Source organism: Equus quagga, chromosome 2 (assembly GCF_021613505.1).
Source record: "Equus quagga isolate Etosha38 chromosome 2, UCLA_HA_Equagga_1.0, whole genome shotgun sequence".
Taxonomy (NCBI): domain Eukaryota; kingdom Metazoa; phylum Chordata; class Mammalia; order Perissodactyla; family Equidae; genus Equus; species Equus quagga.
In genome coordinates, this window is record NC_060268.1 from 67,036,417 (window position 1) to 67,045,682 (window position 9,266).

Genomic DNA, 9,266 nt, shown 5'->3' on the forward strand with positions numbered 1-9,266 from the left:
TCAGTGGGGGATGGAGCTGGAGCCTGGTCCTAGAGTTCTGAGAGGGGGGCCATCTATATCCAGATTTCTCGTACTAGCTGTGGGACCTTGGGCAGGTCCTGCCCTTCCCCGGGCCACAGTTTCCCCCCTAGGGAGCTGGACTGCCTGGTCACTAAGGACCTCCTTTTTTGAGGTTCTAGGCCAGTGGCTTCCCAGAAAGACCTAGAGGCGTCAAAATTTTCTTTTTATTAGGAGGGAAGGGGCAAGCCAAAAGCCCCCAGCACTCACCTACGGCTGTGAGGAGGTACTGAGCTGAGCTGGGAAGAGTGATCTCTGGAACCAGGGACCTCAAAGAGATAAGGGAAAGCTCCAAGGAACCGACACCTTCAGGGTGAGGGTGAAGGCACTGCCACCTTTATGGGCAGCTTGTGCGTGTGGCCACGCCCCCTGAAGTGCCGGGATGGGACAGAGGGAGGTGCCGGTCTAGGGGGGATGGTGGCTCTAGGATAGAGGGGAAGCGGGGAGGGACGGGAGGGAGGTAGATGCAGGGGGTCAGGTGAGAACCCACTATAGGGACTCCTCATCCAAGTGCTGGCACGTTAAGGGGTGAGAGCTGGGGACACTTGAGACCCCCAGTTCCAAGGTACCTCATGGACAGCGCAGAGTTCAGCTGAGGAGGAGATTTAAGGGAGAAGTCCCAGGACTGCCCTAAGAAAGGGTATGGGGAGCCTCCATCTTTGGGTTCGGGGTCCCCTCACTCTCATTTTTGCACTCACTGGAACACTGGGCGTGTAAGTGCCTCCCCCTCACTACTAGCGGACGGGGGGTCCAGGCAGGCAGGGGCGGGGCTGCCTGGTGATGACCTCTTTCCCCTGGGTTACTGAGTCCAGGCTCGCGTGAGAAGCGCGGCGACCCCAGTCCTGAGGTCACTGGGGCCGGAAAGCCAAAGGCGCCAATGGACTGGCCCGGTCCCCTGGAGCCCCCAGAGCCTGGGCGGCTAGCACAAGTCCGCGCTCCCTGACCGAGCGGCGGGAATGGATGGAGAACGCGCATTCTCGCTGAGCGCTCAGTGAGCGCTTGGCGCCACCTCTAGGGCCACTTTGGAATGCTGCAAACCAGGGGTACCTCCAGCCGGGACCCAGAGGCCTTCGAGGTTCCCACTTGGCTCCCGGGGTTGCTAGCGCTAGGTGGGTAGAGAAATCGAGCGGCGATTGGGGCTGCGCGTCTAGCTCGCAGGGGTCGAGGAAAGGGTTAGAGAGAGGCCCTCGGGCCGGGCAAGAGAAGGATCCAGGGACAGAGGAGCGGGGCACCCGGCGCAGATGCTTCCCTAGGCTAGCGTGCGTATGTCTGGTACATCCCTCCAGGGGGCAGAGTTCACGGGGCCCATCCCCGCCCCACCTGGCGGGGGCGCGGTGCCCGGGTGTTGCGTGAGAAGAGCCCGGAGGCTCGCGCAGCCACCCAGCCGCCCAACTCCCCGGTCCAACGCGGGCTCCGGCACAGTCACGCGAGGGGGGAGGGGAGTCGGGGGCAGGGCTCTTAAAGGGCCAGATTCTAGCCGAGCGTGGGGGTAGGGGTGAAGGGACAGGAGCCAGCAAAGACTTGCGGGTGCACGATTGGACGGGTCCGGGGCGGGGAGTGGGGCGGTGCAAAGGGCCCAGGTTTGCGTGCGGAGCTGGGCTTTTGGCTGCAAGCTGGCGCCTGCATGTGTCCGTATTTTTGGTGAACGCCTGTGGCAGGACACGCAGCCCCAACGTCGCCCACTTCGCCCAGTTCGCCTGGCTGACTGCCTCCAACGCTGTCCCTGCCCCTGCTGAGCCCTCCCGGTGTAGCATGTCCAGAGAGAAAAAGCTGTATTTGCGTGTCTAGCTCAACCTGTCCCTAACTAAGCACATCACCTGTTCTCCCCGTCGTGCTGCGAATGTCATCGCCACCCCCTGGCCCAGGCCAGAAAACAGAGCCTCATCCGGCCCCCTACCTCTCACTCCAGTCAGATGCCACCTCATGCATTGCACAAATAATTTATCAAACGCCTACTATGTGCCAGGCACTGTTCTGGACGCTGGTGGATTGATACAGAAGCTAACAATACAGACAATGCTTCTGCTCACATGGAGCTTACTTTCTGGAATGGGGAGACAGATAATGTTCAGAGAATCTCAGAGGATGAAAAGTGCTAAAGAAAAATAAAGCAGAGAAGGGGTAGGAACCACATGGGAGCAGACTGCAATTCAAAATAGGGTGGTCAGGGTGGGCTTTACTAAGAAGATGACACTAAGCAGAGGCCGGAGTGTGGAATCAAGAATGAAGGTGCACACATCTGGAAGAAGAGTGCATGAACCTGGCAGAGGGAAGGGCAAGTTCAAAGTCTCTGTACAGTGATTCCTGAGGGAGGGAGCAGTACAGGGGCACTGGAAATGCCTAGCAGTGGTCGTGTGACTGGGGAGGCTTCCTGGAATTTAGCGCTACCAGGGGATGGGATGCTTGTGGGGGCCAGCCCTACCCCAGGTGCAGGAAGCAGCCTGTTGAGAAACATGGGACCTCCTCTGTGTGAAATGGAGACGTTGTGGAGTGTGAGCCAAGCAAGATTCCTCTGGCCATTATGCTGAGAATAGATTGAAGGAGCAAGGACACATTTCTCCACTCTGAAGTCTGTTCAGCCCCACTGCCATATCCTCAGCCAGGCCACCTCTCTGCTCCCTAGAGGACTAACAGCCTCCAGACCTGGTTCCCATTTGTCTTTCACTCCCTCGAATTCCTTCTCCACCCTGTGGCATCCAGAGTGGTCTCTTCAAAAACACAAAATCTCGGGGCGGCCGGGTGGCTTAGCAGTTAAATTCTGCTGCGGCGGCCCGGCAGCCCGGGGCTCACCAGTGGCCGCAGACCTACTCATCAAGCCGTGCTGTGGCAGGCGTCCCACATATAAAGTAGAAGAAGATGGGCATGGATGCTAGCTCAGGGCTAATCTTCCCCAGCAGAAAGAGGAGGATTGGTGGTGGATGTTAGCTCAGAGCTGATCTTCCTCAAAAAAAAAAAAAAAAAAAACCTGAAAGAATATCAAAAATGCAAAATCTCATTCCATCACCACCTTGCCCCTTCAGTAGCTCCCATCTGAACAGAAACCAGAATCTTTGGCAGAACCTAACATGTCTGCCCACCTCTACTTCTAATCTCCCCTACTTTAAGTCTCAGCTAAGACATTACTTCCTCTGGGAAGCCCCCCTGAATCCCCTCCACAGCAAGTTAGGTGTCTCCTGGTCTATGTTTCCAGCACTTCTCCACGGTAATTCTCAGGACACCTGACCCTTGTTATGACCCTGACCCAATCTATCACTTTCTTCCTCCATGTTCCAACACAGAAAACCAGCCTGTGGGAAATTGGTCTGACAAGCCAATTCCTTGCAAGATATGAACAACTGGTAAAGGAGTTAAATCTAGCTGTGTTATGGATGGGGCACGGGACCCAATGTGATGTTGAGCCCAAAGTGCTGATGCTGTAATGGTGGAATTTAGGCAACAGAACAGGCAGGAAACAAGGGAGATATTGCTGGGCTTCCGGTCCGTCCAACATCCTTCCATTCGTTCCACCTCTATGTCTCTAGCTCAGCCCAAGGAGCTTCACGCTACCCAAAAGAGGTCTGTCCTTCAATCCCAGTTTGAGCTAGAGCCACAGAGAGTAGAAAGAAACTGTGTGGAAGCTGTGGCAAGGAAGTGGGGAGCAAGGCACTCCCGGGTCCCTCATCCTGCTCTGCAGCCCAGTCTCTCCCTCGGCTCTCCAGAGTCCCCACCAATGCCCTAGCTCCAGAGAATCATGGCAGCCTGCTCATCAGGACTGGAAAACTGTCTGCTGGGGCTCCTCGCCAGGGACCCAGAAAACTCCTGCTCTTGGTAGATGTATTGCTTCACTCACATTCTCTAAGGGACCCTTGACCCCAAAGAGATTCATTATTTTGAATCTTGCCCCAGACTACCAGCAAAGCCCCAGGGGCCAAAAGCGGACAGGCTCAGACCTTGAGTCAGGGCCCCTATCTCCCAATACTCCTAGACAAGAGTCTAGCACTGGAGTTACAGGAGGCTTTGCACTTCTCATCTCCAAGCTCTGTCTCAGAAAGCTCCCAAGACACAAAGGGGCCCTCAGGAGCACTGGGCAGAGAAAGAGGGAGACAGGCAGGAGGTTAGAGGACCTTGGCCTGGAGCTGAACAGCCAATCCTGGGTCAAAGTTTGCACACCTTTGCGTGAGAAGCTCTTTGGCTAGGATTCCCTAGTGATTGATACCGGGAATGCAGAAGCAGAGGGGCAGTAGTGGGGGGAGAAGGCTCTGGGCTGGAGGGAGAGAGACAGCTGAGTGTCTTGACCCAGCAGAGTGATCCAGCCTAGAGTCTTCGGTCAGCACTGCTGAGGGCTATGTGGCAGGGGTATGAGGAGACAGCAAGACCCACAACAAACCCCAACCCCATGGTGGAAACAGGAACCATGCTCCAAACATAGCCTATGCTGAATCTGGAAATTCTACAGGAGCTGCGAGAAGGCTGAGGACCCTGGGGGAGGGGGGCTGGTGAACACACTCTCTAGGAGAGTAGAGGACTGGAGAAGAGTCATAGGGCATGAGGAGTTTAAGAAGGGCATTCCTGGCATGGGGAGGGAGTATAACACAAACAAAGAATGATAGTAGGAGGTTGGGATGAGGCAGTTTGAGAAGAGTGGCGTTTGAGTGGATGTGGAGAACTGGGATTTGTCTCCCAATGTATCCTCACCCCACCTAGCCACCCTCCACCCTACCCGAAATCTGAACCCTGAGCATCCTCTCCTCTCTACTGATACCCAGAAAGCCAGAGAGATTCGGTTTGCAGGATGCAGGGCTCAGATGGAGCCGCCCCCGCTGGTTCTCTGGCTCTTGGCTGTCATTAGAGTGGCGATACTTTCCCAGGATAATGTCGGTCTAAGCCTGTTGTCCTGGTATAATTATTAAAAGTGCCCTCTTTCACACTCAAAAGAGTCCTGGCTTGGATAACAAATCATATGGTCACCCCAGTGATAGTGGACATCTGAGGGGTTTTGTGTGCCCAGCATCCATCATCTCTTCTTCTGGCAATACCACTTTGATTGTCCTTTGGGGACTACCCCACCTCGACTCTCAGCCAGTACATTTGGTGGAGCTGATCCCACCCTAGGCTACCAGGCCGGCACATGACCCAAACTAGACCAATGAGAACTCTACGAAGGTTTTTATGAAGCTGTTAGAAAAGAGAGGTTCTCTTTCTCCAGGAGTGGCTATACTGGTTAGAAAATGTCTGGACCCACCAGTGGCCATTTTTTTTAAGAAAGCCTACTTTAGAATGATGCCCATTCAGGGGAAAGCAGAACTGGGAGGTGAGGGGAGGGAGAGAGGGATGAAACTGATAACATTGAGCACCTAGATCCAGTTATTCCTGAAGCAAATGAGATTTACCCATAGAACGTCTCTGTTACGTGAATCAACATCACCATACCTCCCCTTCTCTTCCTTTCCCCTTCTTCTTCACTTCTTCCTCTTTCTCTTCTTCTTCCTCCTGCTTCCCTTTCTCCTTCTCTTCTTCTGCTAGGAGTTGGGTTTGGCGACTTGTCGCTGAAAGAACTGTGACCTAAACCTGCCAGCCAGAGAGGCTTACCCAGCAGTGCTCTCTGCATGCTGAAACCTAGGCCCTTAAGACAGGCCTGGGCAGGCAGAATGGAATCCTAAGTTACTCCTGTCCAATAGTTTCCCACTGGTCTGCCCCTGTGCCCCAAATGCCACCATTAGCACCACTGTGGGAGGCTAATTTTATCTCCAGAAGACCCCATGACAGTGTGGAGGAGTTGTTGGCTGGTAGTGCCTGGAGAGAACCCATGTGAATGGCAGAGGTCATCAGATGAGTCTGTGCCACCTCGCCATGCCAGGAGCAGAGCTCACCACCCTGTCAGCTAGAGGCCCTTTTGCTGGGGATGCCCTGGGAAGAAAGCGGCCGTGGCCAAGTTCCCGGTGCTCCCCAAACTCTCCCTGCTCCTAGCTAAGGAAGAGAAGCCATTCTTTCCCCCAAGTTTGGGACAGGCTAAGTGGAAGTTTTCAGAAGGAAGTTTATGAGACATCTCAGGGAAACAGTCCTTACAATGGCCTGCATCCCCTTCCAGATGTGGCTCCCATTATATCTCCCACCTCCTTGCCTGTTACTCTCCCTCCCCCTGGCTCATTCCTCTCCAAGCACAAAAGACTCCTTGATGCTCCTAAGACACTCCAGGCAAGTCTCTGCCTAAATCCATCAGGGTCAGTCCCCGCAGGGCAGAGGGCCCCTTCAAACCAGTCACTGAAGAGGATTAAATACAGGAACCATTTACAGAGGTATGGGCAAGGTCTAGGGGAGCCAGCAAGGGACAGTGTGGCCCCAAGGCCTACAACAGCAGGGCCAGAAGTGGTGAGGGGAAAGAGCACAAAACAGACCCCAGAGAAGGTGGCCATGGAGAAACTGTGGAGAGGCGCTGTGGCCTTCAGTAGAGAGTTGCAGCTAGCACACAAAGACCCTACAGTTAGAGAGCCTAAATTCTCTGACCTCACTCTTTTCATGCCCTCTAATGTCCTGTTGGTGTCTTTTGGGGACTGAACCTAACTGGAAGCCAGAGAGCAAGGGGCCCATTACCGCAGCCCATAGAAGTCAACCTCCCAGGACTGAGAGTAGAGAGGGATGGAGAGTGTATCTGAAGAGGCAAGCGGAAGACATCCTGCACTCTGCCTCAGGACCTTTGCACTTGCTGTTCCCTCCACCTAGAAACTCTCCCTAAATTCTCTTATCTTGCTTCCTTGAATATCACCTTCTCAATATGCCTTTCTTGGCCATCCTATGTAAAACTGTTACCCTGACTCATAGTCTCTATCCCTGTTCTTGACTTGATTTTTGTTTGTAACACTTAGGAACTTCAAATATACAATGTATTTTACTTATTTATGTTGTGTATGATCTCTCTCCCTCAACTAGAATGCAAGCTCCAGCAGAGCAGGGACTTTTGTCTGTTTTGATCAATGCTTCATCAAGAGCAAACTGGCACACTGTGGATGCTAAATGAATATTTGTTAAATAAATTAATGGAAACATGTCAAACCCCTAAATAGGAAAATACACTAGGTTTGAAATGGCAGAGGCCTGGTGAAATTGTAGGTCTTGGTAGGCAGGGCACCAGGTCTCAGATGGTCAGCTCAATGGATCACTGCAGCCCGATCCTTTCTTCAGCACCCACTGGGTGAGTGCTGCCGGAAGACAGGTGACTAGGCACAGTACTGCCTTAAGAAGCTCATCTCAGTCTGGCCTGGCTCAGGCATCCTACCTTACGCCACTTTCACTCCTGTCCAGGGCCAGCATCTAGGCTAGGCCTCGCTGCTAACCACATGGCCATGGTCACCAGAAGTCCCCAACCTCTTTCAGTGTCAAAGCCTCCTGGTTCCTCTTAATGGGCACAGCTCCTCTCTGCATAGTCTGGCCCTGCCACGACCATCAGCAGGAGCAGGTTCCGTGGCCGCTCTCAGCAGAGGGCTCTGCAGGGTTGGGGCAAGAGATACGCATATTTTTTTTTATAGGACATATTTTTTTTTAATTTTTTTATTGAGTTAATGATAGGTTACAATCTTGTGAAATTTCAGTTGTACGTTATTGTCTGTCAGTCGTGTTGTAGGTGCACCCCTTCACCCTTTGTGCCCACCCCCCACCCTACCTTTCCCCTGGTAGCCACTAATCTGTTCTCTTTGTCCACATATTTAAATTCCTCATATGAGTAAGAGATCTGCATCTTTTGATGGATGGGGAAGGGCTGTGAAGGTGCAGAGCCTGCGATGCTGCCCAGCGAAGGCAGGAAGAAGGCAGCCCAGAGGTCTGGGCGGACCTAGATAGAGGGCAGTGCAAATGAAGGCAGATCTGCTTTTTTCTTTTTCTCTTCTTCCTTCGATAGCATCAAATACAATAAATTTAGACCCACATTATGTATCAGAATTTGACTAATTCTGCAGCTTCCTTTATCATTGGGGAAATGTTTAGCAAGCCAGGGAATTGTGAAAGCAGCTTTGCAGGGAAAGGTTTGACCTCCTGAAGGGCATGTTCGGCCTGTTCAAGGGAAGGCTCTGTTTACAAGTTAGAGATGCCCTTTTAGACGTAAACACAGAGGTTTGCTGATCATGAGCCTTCTTGTCCTCTCATCAGAGCAGGGCCTCTGGGGACACTGCTTTGTCAGCCAAGAGCTCCTGGACATGCTCCCACAGTCCCTGCCAAGGAGGTGGTCTCATCCAGACCTGTTGGTGCACAGCCTGGCTGTCCCACCAGCCAGTGACAGGCCCCTCAACCAACTTAAGGACTCTTTCCCAACTACGCCATCACTTGTAGACACCCAATAGCCATGCACCCCACCTTGATTTTTCCTCCTTCCCAGTACCCTCCCCCAATTCCAGTTTTGTCCAGGTACCCTCCCTCTTCATTTCCAGAGCTATGTGCTTTTAGGGGAGGCTGACCTCAGCCCTCCAGCCTCAGGGACTGGGTACTGGCTGGTCTGAACCAGCCATTGTGGCCCCAGTTGCCTTGCTGGTGATTGGATTAAACATAGATCTGTTACAGGATTCTAGCCAATTATACGTAGGAGAATTCTGGTGGGATAGCTTTTAGGGAAGGTTTCCCCACTCTGTTTTTTTTTTTAAGATTTTATTTTTCCTTTTTTCCCCAAAGTCCCTCGGTACACAGCTGTATATTTTTAGATGTGGGTCTTTCCAGCTGTGGCATGTGGGACGCCGCCTCAGCATGGCCCAACAAGCAGTGCCATGTCCGGGCCCAGGATCTGAACCAGCGAAACCCTGGGCAGCCAAAGCAAATCTCACAAACTTAACCACTCGGCCACGGGGCCGACCCCAGGTTTCCCCACTCTTAAATGGGATGCATGGCAAGAGATGCACTCTTGTCCATCTGGTCCTTGTCATGTCTGGATGTGATGGCCAGAACTGCAGCAGCCATCTTGTGACCATAAGGGAGCCAGCTTGGGAGAAAGGCTGATATTCCAAGGATAGTAAAGCAGGAATTTGAAAAGAACCAGTTTATTATTCAGGGTCCCCACAAGAAACAGGATCCACTCAATCTGGGTCATTGAGGAGAGCTTAATAAGGAGACTATTTACAAAGGTGTAGGCAGGTTTACAAAAACCAACACAGGATAGTGTGGTACAATGTGACTAGTAACGGAGAGGAGCTCTCACTATCTGGGGCCTAAAGGGACAAGAAGGAGCTGTTTCAGAACCCAGAGAGAGACTG

At 52.8% G+C, this 9,266-nt stretch overlaps 1 protein-coding gene across 2 annotated transcripts in view; it reads right to left on the reverse strand.

Annotated features, from left to right (window-relative positions):
• LOC124234714 (cytochrome P450 1A1) overlaps nucleotides 1–381 on the reverse strand; it is a 6,087-nt gene extending 5,706 nt beyond the window's left edge. The window contains exon 1 of one of the 2 annotated variants that reach the window (XM_046652092.1): nucleotides 268–381. The gene's annotated coding sequence lies outside the window, so the exon portion shown is untranslated. The remainder of the gene's footprint in view (nucleotides 1–267) is intronic. The other variant, XM_046652093.1, reaches the window with a different exon arrangement.
• Nucleotides 382–9,266: the final 8,885 nt, after the last annotated feature.